The sequence below is a fragment of the Carettochelys insculpta genome, chromosome 33, assembly GCF_033958435.1.
Source record: "Carettochelys insculpta isolate YL-2023 chromosome 33, ASM3395843v1, whole genome shotgun sequence".
In the NCBI taxonomy this organism is placed as follows: Eukaryota; Metazoa; Chordata; order Testudines; family Carettochelyidae; genus Carettochelys; species Carettochelys insculpta.
Genome location: NC_134169.1, coordinates 2,821,274 through 2,842,441, shown reverse-complemented (window position 1 = coordinate 2,842,441; position 21,168 = coordinate 2,821,274). Strand labels below are relative to the sequence as shown.

Below are 21,168 nucleotides of genomic sequence, written 5' to 3'. Positions count from 1 at the left end.
ACTGCAGGAGGGCAGCAGCCCACGAGGCTCAACCTCGGAAGCCCTCATCCCTTCGTTTGTCAGCCACCAGAGAACCAAGGCCACATCTGTGTTCCCTCAGACATTGCCCATTGTCAGGCTGGTGGAATTTCCTTTGGGGCGGACAGAATTTTTATGGGTAACACCAATGCTGGGCTCATGTGTAGATTTGCCTCATGGGTACAGATAAACATCCTTGCCATAAATACATATTTGGAACAGCTCATAGGTAGGGAAGACAGTCAGATTTAAGCAGCTGATAACTGACAAGGAGCAATGCTTCTGATGATGATTTCATATGACATCATTCTAAAAAGAATATTAATGCCCCATTTCTGAACCTCTATTTGATCACCCATTCTACCAGCTCCAGCTGTTAAACACACCCAGATGGGACACTCTGAAAATGGCTTGAGAAATAAATGACAGACATGGCTATTCAGTAAAAGCTTAAAAATATGCCCCAGTGGAAACCCCTCCTCCCACAGACCACTCACTCTCCACTGCAGCTGCTCTCAGAAATGAAGCATCTGCCAAAGCACCGCATGCTACAGACCCCTGCAGTTCACAGAGTCACCCGTTACATGTACCTCACCTGCCCACGGAGCTTAATCAAGCTGAGTCCAGGGAGGGGACACAGCCCCCAGAACATGTGCAGAGGACACCAGGCAGTGTGAGAGCAGTGCCTCCTTCCTCCTCCTTCTCGGTGACCCCCCAGAAAGCTCTCAATGTACAGGGGGGGATCTGTAGCTCTCTGTGCTCAGCTGTGTGCACGGGCTCAAGAGAGCACTTTGAGCATCTCCTCTCCCACCTGGTGGGAACAGACACATGTTTGATGTGGAGGCTGGATTTGAAAGAGGAGGCCGTGGCCATGGACTGCCTCGGCTGAGAGAAAGTGGTGATGCACACGTGAGCCATTTACCTCATAGGGAGATACCCCTGCAGCAGGTAGGAAGGAGTTGTGGGTGTGTCATTTGGTGGGCAGGCTGAGTGCTGCATACACAGAGGTTCTGGAGTTGGGGTGACAGCTGTGGGCTCTGCTCCTGTGGGCTCTGTGTCTGTGGTAGGAGAGCAGCCAGGGCAGCTGCTGGTCTAGGGCCCTGTGTTCTGGGTGAGCTGGGAGCAGCTGAGCTCAGCAGCAGGCAGCAGGCTGGGGTCCCTCCAGAGGAAGCACGTTGCAGCAGGTGGTGATGCTGTGACCCCTCTGGAAGGGAACATGGGCCTTGTTAATGTTGTTCTCAGGGCAGTGGGAGTTGGGATAGGCAGGGTCTGAGGAAACACCCGGCAGGGGCCTAGGACAGCGGGTGAGGGGCAGCAGGGTCTGAGGGAATTCCTAGCCAGGGCTCAGGGCAGTGGGAAATGGGAGACACAGACTGGGGCTGGGGGGGGGTGGGGGAGCCAGGTTGGGGCTCAGGATGGTGGGGGGAGGGGGTTTGGGAATGCGCAGGTGGGATGCTGAGCTGCGGGGGAGGGGCAGCGATCTCACTGCAGGGGTAATACTGTCCTTGCAACTGCCAGTTGCTCCTTTCTGAAAGCACCTCGGAGAAGCCTGGTCCTCTGTGGGTTGGCTGGCTTGTTTGGTTAACACTGAGCCCTTCGCTACCTCGGAGACAGCTTCAGGGTGCTGGTCTGTTCCCCTTTGCTTGACTGCTCGAGACAGCAAGGGCCAAAGATCAAGGAAAGGCGTTGAGTGGCTTGTAGGGAGCAGGCCAGAGTCCTGCTGAGAGGAGCTGGCAGGATGCAGATGCTTTGCTGGGTGTGGGGGAGGCTCTGCCCTTTACTGCCCTCACTCAGTTACCATTCCAAATCCCCTGTCCCTGGGGTGCTGGTGAGTGACAACCTGACTTGCAGTGCTGGGTGTCTTCTGAGCAGCTGCTGCTGTGCCTGTCACAGCCCTGTGTTCATAAGGGGGTTCTACACAGCAAAGCTATTTCAAAATAACTATCCCAGCGTCTACACAAGGCAACCGCTGCTTTGAAATAATTCAGAAATAAATCGGGGTTGGCTTTTTTTGAAAGACGTAAACCTCCTTGTACGAGTAAGAGCAGCTCTTGGGAACAGGGGCTGCTAAGACAGGGACTGGAGCCTATTTTGAAATCAACCATAGCGTGTCCAATGGCTGCATCTGAAATAGGCTTCCTGTGTGTAGACGCGGTATTTGGAAATCTTGATCTTGCCACTCACTGGTGCTGCAGCTCTCCCAAACACTTCCTACACCTCCCGCAATATCGACACAACAAATTAAGGCTGACAAAATTGACCTCAGCGCGGAGCCAGTGCAGTTGGTAGAACAGGTCTCTTTTTCATGTACAGCTGCACTGCACATTACAAGAGACTTTTCTGTGGCAGATGGCCTGGTAGCCCTGCTCCAGAGAAAAAGGCGTTAGTGGCTCCCAGACTGTTGGGCCAAGGGAGCTGGAAGGAGAATCCTGATTCATTTACTGTGCGGTTCCATTGGGGATTGCAGAACCTTAAGCTGTTGTTTTCCTCCCTTCGATTTGCCCAGCACCAGCTGGATCAGACTCGACCTTCCCCACAGGGACGTCTGCCATCCAGCGCAATTAGTGGTGGGGAAGGAGAACACGTCAAAGAGTCTTCTCCTCACGCTCATCTTCCTCACCCTGAATTCTCTCCCCAGCCTCCAGGGCAGAGCTCTCAAGAAAAAGACTCCCTGCAGCCAAGCCCTTGGGGGACTCTGAGATGGCCCCTGTCCTGCAGCCTGTCCCACCTGGTCATTGTTCTGCACTGTCTGTGAGGTCACCACCTCCCCACCTCCTTTAACCAATCAGCGACTGCTCTGCAAAAAGCCCTTGTGATGTCACTGCCACACCCACCCCTTGAATTCTGGGGCCCAGAGGTGTGTCACTGTGGAGTGAAGGGCACAACTCTGTCCCAGTACATAAAGGGAGAGGGACATGGATGGTTCTTAGCCAGGAGAGTGAGAGAGGGGAGCTCATACGCTGGGTGTCCCTAGTCTCTGTGTGCCAGAGGTGTGTGGTGCAATGGAAAACGTTCTGGCCTTCTAAGCTGTCGTGATCACCTTGAGCTGAAGCTCATCACCAAAGAGATTGTCTTGTTAGTCTTTAAAGTGCTGCATTTGTGCGGTTTTGTGCTGTGTGGTTACCTTGAGTTAAGGCCAATCATCCAAAGGGTGTGAGTTCAAATGCTGCCAGACTCACTTTGGTGTGCATTACCCGTAGGGAGGGCTGGTGAAGGTGGCAGAGCAGGGACTTCAAACAGCCGGGATCTACACTTCAGAGACCTCAGATCTGTTTTCTCTTGTCTTACGCCACAACTGAGTGAGGCAGCTTCTGCTGCAGGGAATCTCCTCCATGGGACAGCTGCCCCTTTCCCCAGCATGGCAGCCCCACTGCCAGGAACCCCTGCTGCATTTCCTGACCCCCCGCCCCCGGTGAGAGCTTTCACAGTCCCTTTTCTCAGCACACACCCCCACCAGGAGATTCTGGGGCTCCCTCTCCTTTGCTGCCCCTCATCTCTGCTGTTGCACCTCCACCTGTGGTGTCTCTCCATGGGGCACAGCCCCCCATCACCATGGAGCCCTGACACAGGAGAGCAGCTCCCCTATATCTGGAGATGGGTGTCCAGTATTTGCCACAGAGCATTTGACGAAGGCTTTTGACTTGGTCAGCAGGGATGGTCTGTTCAAACTGCTGCACAAGACAGGCTGTCCTCCACGGTTACTCCAGATGATCCAGTCGTTCCACGAAAACATGAGAGGAACCATCCAATATGACGGCGCATTATCGGATGCTTTCAGAATCAGGAGTGGCGTCAAACAAGGATGCGTGCTTGCTCTGACATTGTTCGGGATCTTCTTCACACTCCTTCTGAAGCATGCCTTTGGATCTTCAACAGAGGGCATCTTGCTGCACACAGGATCTGATGGGAAACTGTTTAACCTTGCAAGGCTGAGAGCTAAGACTAAGGTGCGAGAAGTCCTCATCAGAGACATGCTGTTCGCAGACGATGCTGCTGTAGTGTCTCACACAGAAGACCAGCTTCAAAAACTGCTGGATCGGTTTTCCAAAGCGTGCAAGGACTTTGGGCTTACCATCAGCCTAAAGAAGACAAATGTACTTGGTCAAGATGTTGCTGAATCCCCATCAATCAGCATTGACAAGTATACGTTAGAGGTTGTCCACGAGTACGTTTACCTCGGGTCCACCATCACTAACACCCTGTCGTTGGACACTGAGCTGAACAGGAGGATCGGAAAAGCGGCCACAACTCTGTCCAGACTCAGCAAGAGAGTGTGGAATAACAACAAGCTGTACACTCACACCAAAATGCAAGTCTACAGAGCCTGCATCCTCATCACCCTCCTTTATGGCAGCGAGACTTGGACCCTGTATGACCGCCAGGAAAAGAGGCTGAACTTCTTCCACTTGCGCTGCCTCAGGCGCATCCTTGGAATATCATGGAAGGACAGAGTGACCAACACTGCCGTCCTCGAGCAAGCTGGAATCCCAACCATGCACACCCCCCTCAAGCAGCGTCGGCTCCGCTGGCTTGGCCACGTCCACAGGATGAACGATGGAAGGATTCCAAAAGACATGCTGTATGGTGAGCTAGCCTCTGGCAAAAGAGCCCCCGGACGCCCCCAGTTGTGCTACAAAGATGTCTGCAAGAGAGACCTCAAAGAGGTAGACATTGAGCTGGACAACTGGGAAGAACTAGCAGATGACCGCGGCAGATGGAGGCAGGGGTTACACAAGGGCCTTCAGAAGGGCGAGTTGAAGATCAGACAGCTAGCGAAGGAGAAGCGAGCACACAGAAAGCACAATAAGGACTTGCCAGACACCCACTACATCTGCAAGAGATGCAGCAAGGACTGTCACTCTCGTGTGGGTCTTTATAGTCACAATAGATGCTGTAAATGAAGTCTTACATTGAAACTTTAAAGGGTGCGATCCATAGTCTGTGCAGACTGAAGGATGCCTACTGCTACTGCTGCTTGGGCCAATGCATGGGGCTCTGCAGCTGGGAACTGTCAGTGACTTTTCTGAGATGTGTTGGTCCTTTCTGTAGCCCCCACTGTGGGAGGGCTTTGCCTGGTCCTGGGCTGGGTTCTTTTCTGGGGCTTCCAGAAGCTCTGCCCCTGCCAGTTGAATGTTTCTTGGTCACAGACACAGGCTTCGTCCTGTGCCTGGGGTGGGCCCTGACACTGCTGGACGAGTGTGATGAAGCCAAAGTGCTGTGAGCTCAGTCTGAACCAAGTGGCCTTTGTGTGTTAGATTCCTGAGCCCCCTGGCTTTGGGCCTGGTTCTCCTGCCCAGCACAGGCCACTGTGAGCAGGGCCCTGCATATCTGTGATGTACAGTACCCTTGTGTGTTCAATGGGAACAGAACCCTGAGCTTTGCAGGCAGGGAACTGATCTCAGCTGAAGGATAGGTTTGCTCAGTGCTGGTACATTGGCAGAGGAAAATGATAAGTGTTTAAATCTATTTCAAAAATCCAGGGAAAACCCCAAATGGACTGGAGATGAAGATCTATTTCCCTTAAGACAACCATCTGTGAAGGAGCACCTGGGACTTTTTCAGCTGCAGTCAAATGCTCCACCACGAAGCTGTACTCTATACCAGTGGAAAACGGAGAAAGTTTGGTTATGCTGTAGAGGCAAGTGTGATGGAGTGGGAGGAGTGCATGTGTGAGACTCAGGCTGGATGTGTGTGAGAGAAGCAGAGCAACTCCCAGCAACTAAGGATGACCCTGGGGCTATAACCTAGGCTGGCAGGTAACACCTCTGCCCTGAACAAAGAGGAGGGAAGAGCTGATCTGGCTTTGAATCGGAGGGGGCAGTTAGAAGCTGGAGGGGAGAGGGAGCTTGAAGCCAGCCAGCCGGGCAAGGGGGAAGCTACACCACAGAGAGGAACCCCTCAGGCTTCTTTCCCTAGGATGAGATGGAATGACTTTCTCTGATTGCTGCACTGACTCTTTTGTGAGAAACTGGACCTCTGTCACCTAATAAACTTCCTACTCTACCGGCTGAGTGAAAGTCACTTCTGCCTACGGCCAGGGTGCAGTGCATGGGGACCCCTGAACCCCATCACAGCAACTCTACGTTTCTCAGAAGGAATGCATGTATGCCAGTATCAATAGCCAAGGTAAGCAGGGTGCCAACCTCCAAAGAATCACAGGAGCCCAGAAATTGTTTATCTGCAGGTCCCATGGCGTAATGGCAGTGTTCAGAGCTCTGCATTCTGCAATCTGATTTCAAATCTGTGGGTTTTGCTATAAATCTCTGTCCCTCCAAGGCCTTTCTTCTCCACAGGTACACCTGAGTTGGAGCTTTTTCCTCCTAGTGGATGAGTGAGGCCCTCTGGAGCTCCATCAACAGTATTTTAACTTTAGGGGAACCTTACAGAAAATGGCCTACATTCCCTAACTGCTTCAAAGCCCTCCCTGTGGACCAAGCACAAATCTCGTGCTGCATTTTGTTGGCTGGAAAAATATGCAAGGGGTTGTGGACTTTGTTGTCACTCCACCATTTCCTGTTTGTCAGACCTCTTTCCCTTTTTCAGCCACCCACTTGCCTGGCCACTCTTTCCTCATCCAGCAGCTTAAAGCTGGAAACTAAGAAAAGCGAGTCCTTAAAGGCTTCTCGGCCCACCACCTCAAAGGGTGTCTCAAGTGGGGAGAGGCAATCTCACATCTCAGGGAAGATGAGCGAGCTCAGCAACTTCTGAGTTGGCTGCTTCTTATTGCCTCAAAGAGAAGAAATCAACAGCATACAGGCACCTAAGTGCAGCAAAGGGGACAGCTACTGTTGGTGGATGTTTTTTGTTTCACTAATTACAAAAGTGTTCCCATGTCTCATTGAAAGGTACTGCAGGCTGTCTGATTGCTGGCAGTCGCAGGGGCAGGGAATGCCCGGCTCCAGGCCAGCCATAGAAGCAGGAACACATGCCAGGACACAAATGACATACTGTGTTTTTTGCTGATTTCAGCTTGGAAAGTTCTGTGATTACCAGTGCACCAGAGAATCTCCGCTGTGTTCCTCTGACCCTTCCCTGCAATGCCATCCACCAGTGTGGCATTTGCTGCGACACCTGGATTGGCCAACCTGGAGAAAGTGGTGGTGAGAGGGCCTCAGAGCTGCGTTTCACTCCCTCATCAGGTTGAGCAGTGGACTTTTGGGAACACTCAGCAAGATCTGTGAAGTTGCCTGGATCATAATGGGCACAATGGGGTCTTTTTTCCTCCCCTTGCTGAGGAAGAGCAAGAGAAGAAAGGAAGAGCACGCTAGTGCCTTGGTGTCCCAGAAGGGCTGACAACATCCTTTCCAGGAGCATTTGCCAGCAGTAAGGCACCAAGCAGTCACTAATTGCTCTCTGGCCAAAGTTCAGAAAAGCTCTGCTGAAGCTTGGGATTGAACCAAGGACCTTTAGATCTTCAGTCTAACGCTCTCCCAACTGAGCTACTTCAGCAGCTGTTCACGAGGTTTTCAGGTCATCACCTCAATATTGGAGATGTTTTTCTCAGCTATTGCTGTGATAGCAAGTGTCCTTGGGAGGCAGGAGGAACGTTGGCAGCTTCCTGAGTCAGAAGATTCTGCAGGTGTTTGTCTCTGTCGGAGGGGTTGGAGCAAATGCGGTTATATCTTAATGCTGGGCTGTAGACAATGGATCGTGTGGTGTGTCTGGGATGGAAGCTGGAGGTATGAAGGTAGGCGTATTGGAGATGTTTTTCTCCAATCACAAGGCCTTTTACAGAAGATACTTTACCTACAGCCTGAGTCTCACACATGCACCCACCCCCCCACACACTATCACAATCTGTTTCATTTTTTCACCCCCCATGTGTTACCTGTGGGGGCGCTGAGTGGGTGGGGGAGGGGGCAATGTGTGTGTGTGATGGGAGGCAAGGTCAGGAGCATGGACTTGAAGGCTTTGCCCTCACTGATGTCACTGGCTGGGAATCACAGAGCTATCTTTGCCCCTCAGCCAAAAGAAGCTGTGCCAGGCAAGTGCCCCTGCCCTATCCCACATGTTCAGTCCCAGCCAGACCCAGCCAAAGCCTGCTCCTGAACCTGCCTCCCATCGGCCCCTCACAGACTGACCTGGCAGAGAAGGGGCCAATCCAGCTGGAGCTGCTGTGCTTTCAGAGCAGCTGGAAAGGAGCAGAGCGTGACAGGAGGAGACACAAAGGCTGCAGACCCTGCCCATGGCCCTGCTCTGTACCCACCCAGCAGGGACACATGGGCTGAGCTGTGCTGCTCCCAGGGCAGGGCACCACAGTCCCCTGCTCACCCCAGGAAGCAGATCTGCAGGGGACATGAGTGATCACAGCCCTGTTGGGCCAAACCTGCCCTTCCTGTGTCCCCGGCCAGCCAGTGAGTGGCAGAAAGGTTCCTGCCAGGGTTGAAGTTGGGACATATGAAAAAGTTCCAGGCGTGTTGGGTGAGGCGCCGAGTGGTGAAGGGGATGGACGGCTAATCCATTGTGCTCTGCAGGGCTTGAATTAGTGTGATGGGGTTCTGGGGTCCCCCAAGCTCTGCACCCTGTCCGCAGGCAGGAGAGTCTCTCACTTAGCAGGAGAACAGCGGGTTTATTAGCCGACAGGACACAGCATCGTACAGAGGAGTCAGTGCAGCAGGCAGAGACAGCCAGTCCCATCCATGTTGGGGAGAGGAGGCCCCGAGGGGCCCCCAGAGCCAGGGCCTTGCCCCCTCCTTTGTGTCTCTCTCCCTCAGCCCAGACTCACTGCTTCCCACTCCCAGTTCCAATTCAAACCCCTCAGGCTCCACCTTCTCCTTTGTCTGCAGTACAAAGGTGTTACCTGGTTGTCAGGGTTACGCTCAGCAGGAGCCCCCCACACCCTCTCTGAGCCACACACACACACAGGTATCCCCCACTCCATCACAGTTGGGTGAGGTGCCGAGTGGTGAAGGTGATGGACGGCTAATCCATTGTGCTCTGCAGAGCTTGAATCCCATCCTCACTGAACCTTTATAGGCACCATCCTGCTGAGCTTTGTTGAGTTCCAGTCCTATTGTGTGATGCTATTTCTAGCACAGCTGAGCCTGCTGCCTCCCAGCCCCTGTGCTGGGCAGACTCCAAGCACAGGCCAACACTGTTGTTCACTAGTGTGGGGTGTCTCTGCAGAGGCAGGTCTGGGGCAGGAGAGGGCCAGGAGACAATACACACTGTGAATGGGATTCCCCAGTGCTCAGTGGCCCAGGCCTTAATGCTGAGCCCTTGGCTGCATAGACCTGTGGGTCCGGTCTCAGCGTCTCACTCAGGTCTATGCTGGAAGGGAGTTTAGCCCATGAAAACAGCCCAAGGGCAGGGAAGTGTTTCCCTGGACTCTCTGGCATATCAGTGGGTCTGGCTGCGTTGGAGCCCGGGGGCTCAGGAGCCTCACACAGAAATGCCCTTGGTGCAGGCTGACACACCTAGGCCGTGTCACACTGAGCCAGCAGCAACAGGGACTGACGCAGGCCCAGGAACAAGCGTGTGGCTCTGAGCAGTAAATAGTCACCAGGCAGGGGGCAGAGCTGGGCAGAGGGCCAGGCAGAGTCCTACCACAGAGGGAGCTGCAGAAAGGACCAATGCAGCAGAGAAACAAAGAAACATAACTGCCGAGTCTCACACATTGGCTCAGAGCTACCGAAGCAAGAGACGAGTGAGCCAGGCTGATGCCAGCCCCACAGCCATGGGTCAGCAATTCGCCCTGAGACTGAAGGGGAGAGAGGTCCCGGGAGTGACTCCTTCCCCCAAAAGGCTCATTTGTGAGTTTACCTCTGGGCACCCAGAGGGAACAGACCCCTTGGGGCACAGCCCATGCACAGCACAGTTTAGTAAGCATGAGAAGAAGCACAAAAATCTACCCCACGAGCCCCAGTTTGAACTCTTATTGCCAGAGACAACGACATCTCCACTGCGGCTGCTCTCAGAAAATGGAGCATCCACCAAAATGCTCGCAAGTGGCAAAGTTGTGCAGTTGACGCAACCAGCCCTGTTGCATGTATCTCACCTGCATGGGGCTTTAAACCAAGTACATTGCACGTGTGAAGCAAATATAACAGCCACAAAGCTACAGAAGTTCTATGTGGGTTGGGTTCCCCTCCCATTACGTCCATCCACAAGTCACTGCTTACCCTGGCCCATGTGGGGAGCCCTTCAAAGGCTCAGCTGCCAGAGCAGAGGATGGCAGCTGCACCCAGGAACTGTGACTCCAGCTTTAAGAGTATCATGACCAGTAATCCCTATCACCTTCCTCTGTGTGTCAGTGTGATCTGGGATAAAAAGCAACCGAGAGAGACGGCAGGGGAAGGTTAGGATGTGCTAAAAGCCATCTTTTTGGAATACTGTGTCACAGCCCCCTTTTATTGAAAACATGCTGACATTTTCACTAGGTATGACATATGAGGCTTTTTAAAACTTCCTATGTACTCTTGGTGTAAACTGTTCTGAAACTCAGGAAATGTCAAGAGAGGTTGATGCTCGCGTAGGGTGCCTTTTGTAGGTAGTGTGGCCGAGCGGTCTAAGGCGCTGGCTTTAGGCTCCAGTCTCATTGAAGATGTAGGTTCAAATCCCACCACTGCCATCTCTTTATGAACTGGAAGATGGATAGAAAGCTGCATTGATGGCCAGACCCCAACTGTTGCAACTGACATCTCTGTTTGGAGATGGGTTTCAAGTATCATGTCCTCATGATCAGTTCTCTGTCTTGCAAGGTTCAACATCTTTATTGAAAAGCTGGATGAGGGGCAGGACTACACCCTTAGCAAATTTGCAGATGACCCTAAACTAGGGGAAGAGGTAGATCTGCTGGAGGGTAGGGATAGGCTCCTGAGTGACTTGGATAAATTGCAGGGTGGGGTCAAAAGAAATGTGATGAGGATCAATAAGGACAAATGGGCTGTGGCCACATTTGGCCAAAACCTCAAAATAGCCATGCTAATGGCCAGCTACTCTGCTGATAGGAATAGGGGGATTTCAAAGTCTGCGGGGTCCTTTGGAAACCTGCCTGTGCACCAAAAGGAGATGATGCCAACACCCAACCCCATTGGATGACTTCACCGTAGTTGCCAACACAACAAGATATTGCATCAGGAACTGGATTTGAGAGAAGGTCTGCCAGATCCAAACGACCACCTGTCGAGACTAGAGACCATGTTATGTCGTATTTACAGTGTTTTCGATGTAGGATTTCTGCCAACAGTATAGTGGCTTATTCCATATTTGTTGCTGTAGTTAGATCAGTTTTATTTTAAAATGAAGAGGGCTTCTCAAGAGGGGAGGGAATGTGGTGCTTTAGGTGTAAGACTGCTTGTAACTACTAGAACTGTGAATCCAGGCTGCTGGCAGTCTGGAAACACAGAGAACATGAAGAAGAAGTTAGAAGATTCGCAGGGGCCTTACAGAGAGCTACAAAATGGTGCAGCAGCTTTGTCAAGAGGTCTCACTTTTGGAAATAAAGTGTGTGGAAGTTTGTTAGCGCCTTGCTTGTACGGTACCACAGGCTGGTGGGAGCAGGTCCCTCACAATCCTGGGTGTCCCTGAGGAGCGTCACACTCAGCTTAGAAGATTGAAAAGCTGAGTTCCCTTGTTCCTGCTCTGCCCTGTTTGTGTGCAAAAGGACACTTGCCTCCTCTGTCTGCCTCCACATCAGCTCCAGTAGCTCCGCACCACAGCAGTGGTTCACAATCCGTGACCTGTTTGCAGCTCATTCAGCACCCACTTGTGACATCCTCACAAACACACAGGTAGTATTGGACACAGCCCACATTATGCACTGTGGTTTCATATGCAGCCTACAGTAGTGAACAAGTTGAGAACCATTGTGCTCGAGATGCTCAGAAGAGCCAAGTTTGGGTTAAAATTCCCCTCTGGCTGGTTCACCACCCATTCAGCCCAGCCCAGACTCTGGGAATGGGAAAGAAAGTAACTTCTGGAGGACATGAAATACCCTCAACAAGTTCAGCAGCTCCAGATCAACCAAGAGATTATCAGAGTGAGAATCGGGTGCCAGATAGAGGGGTCTGTAACTGTACCCGCTGAGCCCCAGGGGAGGGAAACCAGCATTCGTTGCTTCTGTGAACTCCAGCACAGACAGAGAACTGCTGCCTGGTTCTTCTTTCCCCTGCAAGTTGTGTAGGGACAGAGGTCATCAATGGCCTTGGAAAGAAGCTGTAACATTTGTAAGTTCTCCTTGGTTGTTTACACAGCTTTTCATTCCTGTGCTGGCTAAAGTAGGGCCAGCCAGCCAGTCAGCTGCTCTGGGACTGTCAATAGGGCTGCAGGGAGTTGCCTCATCAGAGACCTTGGCTTCATTACTTGCTTGCCAGAGGGTGGTCTGGAGGGTTGTTACTCATTTAAACCCTGACAGTCTGACATTGGGATTTCTGAGTGCCCCAGAACACACCTTACTGTCTCCTCTTCACTAGCAAGTAGCCCCTTTTTGCTTTTTTGTCACATGGCTGTCAGTGTGAAGAGGCACAGCTAGGTGAAGTGCAAGTACGGTCCCCCACCCTGCTCATGAACTCTCTGCAGGGAGACACCAGCTAATCTCCTGCTTCTCAGAAATTTTCTTCTTCCTGTAAAGAATGTGCCAAAAGGAGCTTTGTACTGCTGAAGGATTTGGGGAATGTGTCCTCAAATGTAAAGGTGCGCCCATGTAATGCCTTGAAAACAAAGCCTGATGGGAGCAAGTGAAGCAAAGCGTTTTCCTCTCTTGTAAATAGCTTGTTGTTGGAAAGTCACATTTTATGACTTTACCCAATGTAAGAACTGAGGAATCTCACCAGTGCTTGAAGTTGTTGTGGGCTACAGGGCGCTCATGACTGCTGTGTAAGATATGGATTACAGAGGGATCCCTTCATGGAAACATTATGAAGTGAGAAAGGGTAGGACTAGTGGTTGATTCAGCTTGCTGGAAGCCTTTGGGCTATACAGCGGTAAAACTGGTTTGACTATTTCTTCCTCCCGCTGTTAGAAGGTGGACCTAAAAATGGGTCAATAACTATTCTGCTAGAATTCATCCTGGTGAATACGGAGATGCTGTACCTCGATGCAGAGCTGAATGCCACTGTGAACTGAAATCCCCTATGAGCTGGTAGCTGAAGCCCTGGAGTGCTTCAAACACAGGGTTCTGTCTATTGCAAAACCCACAAGACAGGAGAGGGACATCTGGTGTGAGATGCAGCCAGCAGGTGTGAGCAGCAGGTGGGCAGCTGGCAGGGGAAGCAGAACACCAGTGCAGCACAAAGGTTGCATTACCTCCAGTTCAGTGAGGGAATGCAGCAAGGGCCACGTCTACACTAGCCTGTTCCTTTCGGAAGGGGCATGGTAATGAGTGAGGTCGGAAGATGATAATGAGGTGATGCCATCAACGTGCAGTGCCTCATAAGCATAATGGAGCACAAGGAGATTGAAAAGTGCCACTTTCGAATCTTGTACCATTTGTTTGGGGGGGCGGGGCCTGTCGAAAGAACCACCTATTATTCAAATGTCCCTTCTTCCTGTTTCGTTTTATGAAGGGGCGAGTGTAGACAAGTCGAAAGTGATGTGTCAGGGAGTGCAGGGACTGGGAAGACTTGGAAGTGGGGCATTTGAAGTGGATAGGGAGAAAGCTTGGGTGTGTGGATTGGCTCTTTCCAGTATAGGACGGCTGAGCCTGAGAGGCAAAGGGCACGGCTCCATCTACTTGAGCTGGGATACTTACTTGAGGCTTGGTTGTGAACTCTGGGTGTGGTATTTTCCCCAGCTTATGCCATATGACTTTTCTGCCTCTTTCATTAAAAGCTTATTTTCTACACTCAGACTCTGTGCTTGTGAGTGGGGAAGCATTGCCCCTGCGAGGCACCCAGGGCTGTGCAAATTTCCCAGGCTTCTGGGTGGGGGCTCCAGCCGGTTCTATGTGAAATGGATGAAAAGGGACCCCTCAATGTTGAAACAGACCCTGGTTGCTGCCGACTCATTCTGACAAAAGGCTTACATTACACAGCTGTAGACCCTCTTATCAGACTGAGCTCCTTCATGAGTCCCTCAGTAAATCAAAGGGGTGACTATCCTCCAGTCTCTTTCATAGAGTACTAGAAGTGGAAGGGACCTCACGAGGTCAACAAGCCCAGTTCCCTGCACGTTTCCTCGCACAGAGTCCCCAAATGTCAATCAAAACTCCAGTAGCTGAGATTTATTCCCCACAAAAAGATCAGTTGCATGTGTTTCGAGGTGATATTGGTGCAGGAGTCCAGAACTGTTACAAGAGAAAGAAAAGAGAAATTCCGGTCTAATTCCTAAAAGTGCTCATGCTGAGCCAGATTGGAAGGTTTCCCTTCCTCACAACTTCTAGCAGTTTGTGCTTCCTGGGATGCTTTTCTGATTAGGCCACGTCAAAGGCTTCTTTGTCTTTCCAATATTGTTGCTGCCTTCATTGTAGGTACAGGAGGAGAGGAGAAATGATCATGACAATGTCCCTTTCTTTACACGCTCCTCTGGGTGCCAGAAAGATCCTCGGTGTGTCTCAGAGCCAAGCAGCTCATGGTGTCCAGCCCATTGAGCAGCTGCCTTTCATGGCCATTGTGAACCTGTCACCTACATGTCCCTCCCTAGTGAATGACCAGGGATGGTAACTTAACGTCTAGCTGGGTGTGGGTCACTGCTTTGTTGCTACTGCAGAGTTAGTCTCTGGGCGTTTCTCAGATTCTGAACAAAGAAAGAACAAACACAAAGAAAGAGCAAATGTTTTGTCTTCCAAGGTAAGAAACGTACGTTTTTGAGAGAGAAATTTATCCCTTATTGCTTCTACCTACCTGAGTGGCCTAATGGATAAGGCGTGGGCCTCTGAAGCCAAGGATTCTGGGTGCAAATCCTAGCTGGGGTAAAGCCCTTTTTCCTGACTGTCAATCTCAAGATAAATGAAAATGTGGGCTTTTAAAATCAGACAGGGTCACTTCAGCAATTGTGCATCACTGGTGCTCTTGAAGTGCCTGAGGTTGACTTCATGTGAATGAGTTGCTGTATATTCATATCACTGCCTCATTTGTATCTGTCATGGGGTTCAGGCTTCCCCAAGCTCTGCACCCCATCTGCAGGCAGGAGTGACTCTTACTCAGCAGGAGAACAGCAGGTTTATTAGCTGACAGGACACAGCATCTTACAGAAGAGTCAGTACAGCAGGCAGAGGCAGCCAGTCCAATCCATGCTGGTGAGAGGAGGCCCTGAGGGCCCCCAGAACTGGGGCCTTGCCCCCTCCTTTATCTCTCTCCCTCCCAGCCCTGACTAACTGCTTCCCACCTCCCAGTTTCAATGTAAACTCCTTGGGCTCGACCTCCCCCTTTGTCTGCAGTACAAAGGTGTTACCTGGTTGCCAACTTACCCCCAGCAGGAGCCCCACACCCTCTGTGAGACATTCATATAAACACACACACATACCCCCCACATCACAGCATCTTCTGAAGTGGCGCACTCCCATAGCCCCTGCAAAAGAGAGGCTAAAGTGGCCCCACATCCTGCATGTATCAGACAGAAGCTGGGCTGTGGAGAAGGAGAAAGGGGTTGCTTGAGAAGAAGCAGATCCTGAAAATAGGCCACTGTGGGAAAGGAAGAGACTCAAAGCTGTGGGTACCCAAAAGGCTCCTGTTACCACCTGCCTTCAGCCTGAGGAGACGGATGGAGTGAGCTCTCTCCTGCTGGCAGCACAAGCACTCTCCTCTTCCTGCCCTGGGCTTTGCCGTTCCTCTGCATGCAAGTGACAGACACTCTCTTTTGAGTCATTGATCTTCAGACCCCTGCAGGACAAACCCGGCTTCCCCAGCTCCTTTTCCTCCCCACGTCCAGAGTGGTTTTACAAATGGAGTTTAATTAAACTTTCTCTCTTTGGAACAAAAAAAGCAGTAAAGTAGCACTTTAAAGACTAACAAAATAATTTATTAGGTGAGCTTTCATGGGACAGACCCACTTCTTCAGACCAGAGCCATAGCAGAACTCACTCAATATTTAAGGCACAGAGAACCAAAAATAGTCATCAAGGTTGACAAATCAGAAAAAAATCATTATCAACGTCGGCAAATCAGAGAGAAGAGGGCGGAACGGAGGGGGGGGGGGAGTCAAGAATTAGATGAAGCCAAGTATGCAAAAGAGCCCCTAGAGTATCTCAGAAAATTTGCATCCTGAGTGAAACCACATGTTAATGTGTCGAATTTGAATATGAAAGAGTTCATCACGAGCATGGAAATTCTTTCCCAGAACGGCCATTCCCATTGCATGGAGCACCAGTGCTCCACAGAGCAGCCTGGGAATGACTGGCTGAGAATCAGCACACAGGATCATTTCCAGGGCAGAAGGCAATATGCCGCCTCTGTGATAGACCCAACCTGGAAAGCAGCCTATGGAAACTGGAAACACAGAAATGATCGGGGCGCACGGACAGCACAGACAGAATGCCTGTCCACACTGGAGCTGGGGACAGGAGGTGGCTGGCTTATGTCGGTGCACAGCAGCAGCCTGGAGCTGTTTGCTGCCTTTTGACTCTGTGCAGACGAGAAAGGACAACTTGTTTCCAGCCACAGTGGAGGGTGGGGAGAAAAGAAGAGCTCTGCAAAGACGAGGGCCAAGTTATCCCTCCCACCCACCCCATATGCTGTGGCTGGAAGCAGCTCCTGTCCCTTTCCTCCCACACACATTACAAAAATTGCTGCTGGGCACATTCTGATGGGAACCCTGACAGAAATCTGGGCTGGGCGTGTGACCCTGCAGGCTGCGTTCTGCTGGAATCCAACTGAACTTGCTCAAACTTGAGGAATTTTATGGGTGTCCTGTATTCAGCAAACGGAAACATGGTCACTCTCGGAAAAGTGCTGCCTTGGATTGTGGAAGAGACTCCTTGACAAGAACCCAGCCTTGTCTCTTGCAACAGTGTAAGATCTTCTCCAGCTCTAGCAGGGCTGGGTACAGGCACCTGACCCATTGTCATTGCCTCTACAAATACACATCTACATCCTTAGCCGTGCACAGCCTTGCCCTCCGCTTTGGAGCCAAAATCAACAAGCCATAGAACTGTACTGCAAAATCCTGGCCTCCATCTACATAATCTTACAGTCCTTCACCCAGTCCCACTTTCTCCCTCTTCTGCGTACGGCACCTCTGACAGCTGTGCAAAGTGGATCATCATTGCAGTGACTCCTCGGTCAGGGCACAGTCACCGCAGTGGTGTTGCCGTTTTGCACAGGAAGGCAGCCAGAACTTGATTGGCCCTGCACCAAAACATGAGTAAGTAGCAAACCAAACCAAACCGAACAACCCGCTCACCTGAGAGGAGGAGTAACAAATAGACAAATAAGGTCTGGCGTATTGGAGCACTTTCTGTTTTGTCACCTGATAGCAGCAGAGTTATTTCCCCGGATGTATCATTCCATAACCCCAGCTGTGAGCAGGCAGGGAACTCAGGGCTCTGACATCCCCACTCCCACCACATGAATTGTGTTCCATTGACTGGAGGCCTGAGAGCCATGGGATGGCCTGGTGGCACTCAGGGGCTGGCTGACATCTGGTCTCTGGAGGAGCACCTCATGGTATGGCTGCTGCCTGCATGGTCTCAGCTTCCTGATTCAGGGTTTCCAGGTCCTTGCAGCTTTAAGAGCTGATTCCTGCCATGGCAGACCGCACAACTTCCAAGTGGAGGGCTGCAGAATGTCTACACCACTCCTCCTTGTACTGTCTTTGTTTGTACTAGAGCCAAGGAGAAGAACACACATTTCCTGCCAGAGGCCGGGACAACAGTGAAAACTGTCGGGTCAGCTGAGAACAGTAGTGCAAGAATGGAAGCGCCCAGCATGGGGCTTGAACCCATGACCCTGAGATTAAGAGTCTCATGCTCTGCCAACTGAGCTAGCCGGGCCACAAACAAAGCACTCCATACAGCCTATCACAGAGTAGAAAGAGTCAAATGTGCCTGTCACATGGGCAAAAGTCAAACGTGTGTGGCAAAGTGCTCACAAGGGCCGGACTCCAGTCTTTGTTATCTGGGCTGCAGGAGGTGAGATGCAAAGAAAACAGACTGTTGGAGTGAATCTTGGCCAAGCCTCTCACTGGTGCTGCTACATCTCCCGAACACCTCACACACCTATGGCAATTTGTGCCCAACAAATGAATGCTGGCACCATTGATCTCAGCGCAGAGCTGGTGCAGTCAGGAGAACACGTGTCTTTTTCATAAAGACTGAACACGCATTTGAAGAGAGTTTCCTGTGGTAAATTGCCTGTTAGTGACTCTCCAGAGCAAGGGGCATTCGTGGCTCACAGACTGTTGTGCTTTACAACAATGGGCGATGGGACGAGAAAGCAGGACCCTGATTCATTCACTCTTCAGTTCCACTGGGGAGGGCAGCACCTTAACCGAGTGTTTTCCCTGCCTTCAATTTGCTCAGCATCAGCTGGGTCAGGCTCTGACCCGCCCCAGGTGAACGTCGGTCGTCCAGCGCAGTTAGTCAAGAGGGAAGGAGAACGGGACAAAGAGGCTCCTTCTCATGCTCATTTTCCTCACCCTGGTCCCTCTCCAGCCTCATGGGCAGAGCGGAGGAAGGAGACTCCCTGTGGGGAAGCCCCGGGGGTGTCTGAGATGGCCCCAGCCCTGCAGCCTGTCCCACATGGCTGGTGTCAGGGACTCTCTATGAGGTCATCACCTTCCAACTTCTTTTAACCAATCAGCTGAGGTGCTGTAAAAGGCCCTTGTGATGTCACTCCCACACCTGCCCCTGGCCAGCAGGGCTCATGTCCTGCCCCTGGCAGCCCCTTTGCATGGCTGAGCTGCTACCCCTGTGTCACCCCCACTCTCTCAGGGACATTCTGGGGCTCGAGCCGGCTGCACATGGGAACACCAGAGGCTGCTCTGTGCCACAGGCTCTTTGCAGAGATCATCTCATCTGACACCCCTGCAGATCACAGGCCTCCTGTATGGTGCAGTAGGGAGTGTGGCACCAAAGCGCACACCAGACAGGCACTTGGTCTGCACTGGGAGGCGCCCAGGGCTAGAGAAAGCCCCACACCCCCGGGGTGTTTGGAGGACATTAATGCAGTGACAGGAAGGGAAAGGACCCAAAGTCCACACTTCTGGGTCTGTATCATAATTCACATGCAGAACATCTCTGTGCTCAGGTCTGCAGATTTCACAATTTTATTTCTCTCTCAAGCTTAAATTTAATTCTTTGAGCAGTGAGTTCTGAAATTCCTAATCTAGCCAGAGTAATGACCAATAGATAGACAGTTAGATAGATTCCAAACATCAATCAATCAATCTATCGAACTGGGAATACAGCTACAAATCATAAAATTCCTTCCCTTTAATTTTACTTAAATTGAATTCCCCTTTAATTGCAGCAAAGGAGGTTGGACATTAGGAAATATTTCCTGTCAGGGCAGTTCTGGCATCTCCAGGGCCTCTCTGTTCCCTGGCAGCATGGCCCACACAGCACAGAAGGAACACAGGGCTGAGGCTGGGGTCTCAGGTGCCCAGCTCCCATTGCAATGAATGGAATGAAATGGGAAATGCTGAGGTGCCCTATGCAGCTGTGCAGTCAGCATTTGGGTAATCAAGGCCCTGCCACCATCTATTTTGCTGGCAGGGAGCAATCTTGAGCCCTGATGGGAGGAGATTCCAGCATGCACATGTGGTGAGGCTGGCCAGCCTGTTGGGAAGGGGCTTTAGCCATCTCCATCCCTCCTCTCGCTTGGCTACTTACTTCACCTGACTGAGAAGAACTTGGGCCCTGGACACAGCCTGGCCAGCCTTTCCCCACCCCAGGAGATGATGTTGATCACAAGGTTCTTGTCCTGTCCCCACTCTGTTGACCTGACGGCCAAATTCTTGCTGTCCAAAAACACCCTACCAGAGACAGGGTCTCCAGTCCATGTGGCAGAGGAAGGCTTTATGGTCACTACCTCTAAATAAGGGACAGGCTTCCTAGTGGGTCTAGACCAGGTGAGGCTGGGGCTTGCCTGGACCCAGACTCCCAAAGCACAAAGCCAGCCCCCCAGAAGCTCGCACTGCACCACACACCTCCCACACGAAAGAGCAGTAGGAGCACCTGCCAAGTGGCACCTGCCCTCCACAGCAGCTTCATTTTCTCCCCAGTTCTGCTGGCCTCAAAGCTCTAGGAATCAGGGAAGTGATAAACACAGGAGACCACTGCCCCTGCCAATCATGGCCCCCAGCACTTCCGCAGAGTTGTTGTGGAACTCTGCAAATCCTCTTCAGTGACATTCAAGTGTCTAAGTGTCTGGCTGTTCTACACAAGTGGTTCAGAGACGTTCAGGGTGGTGGGACTTCATTCTCCTGCTGGTGTGGGTTGATCAGCAGTAACTACAAATCTTGTGAATGACTTTGGGTTGCAACCTTTCCTCAAGATGTGAGACTGAGTCTTCCCCCCCGACACTCCCTTCCTTCCCTTGGAGGTGGTGGGACTAGAAACCTTCCAGGGCTCTGCTTTCTGAGTTTTCAGCTCTAAGCTACTGCATGAGGAAGAGAGCGGCCAGGCCGGTGGGTTGCTGAACCAGGGGACAGGACAGACCAGCAGGAACTGGTGGAGTGACAACAAAGTCCACAACTAGCTTAATTGTTTTCCAGCCAACAAAGCCCAGTGCAGGTTTGTCATGTCACTGGTGGCGGAAGATGGTGGAGCTTCGGAGGGGCCCCGTCCCCCTAGTAAAACAGTGGCTGGCTCAATGGGAGGAGAAGACGGGAGGGTTTCAGCCACAGCAGTGGCCTCCCTTAGAGCAAATCAGGTGTACATAGAAGCAAGGCCCCTTTGGCTTCATGAAAGGGGAGGGCTTTGGATCAGTGGGGGATGCAGGCCAATTACTGGGAGGGTCCCTAAAAAGTGAGATAATGGAGGAGGCATTCTGGTGGGACTGATTTATCCAGCATGAGGAAAAAGCCCTCACTCAGGTGCACCTGCGGAAAAGAAAACCAAGACCCTGGAGAAAGAGAGATTTCCAGCAAACCTCTGTGCTACCAGGAGGTCCCACATTGACTTGAACTGAGATGAAAAGATTCAGAGTTCTAAATGCTGTCCACTTCACCCTGAGACCTGACATTTGAATCTTTTCTGGGCACCTGTGACTCTTCATTGACTGGTACCCTGCACTCCTTAGCTAGCCAGATTGTCATGTGCTCATTCTTTCTGAG

The 21,168-nt window shown here is 51.6% G+C and overlaps 2 non-coding genes across 2 annotated transcripts; both read right to left on the bottom strand.

The window, feature by feature from the left end:
• Window positions 1-7,394: 7,394 nt before the first annotated feature.
• TRNAF-GAA (transfer RNA phenylalanine (anticodon GAA)) lies at window positions 7,395-7,467 on the bottom strand. Its single transcript has one exon. It is a non-coding gene; the product is annotated as a tRNA-Phe (tRNA).
• Window positions 7,468-17,811: 10,344 nt separating this feature from the next.
• TRNAK-CUU (transfer RNA lysine (anticodon CUU)) lies at window positions 17,812-17,884 on the bottom strand. The gene has a single exon. It is a non-coding gene; the product is annotated as a tRNA-Lys (tRNA).
• Between the last annotated feature and the right edge of the window lie 3,284 nt (window positions 17,885-21,168).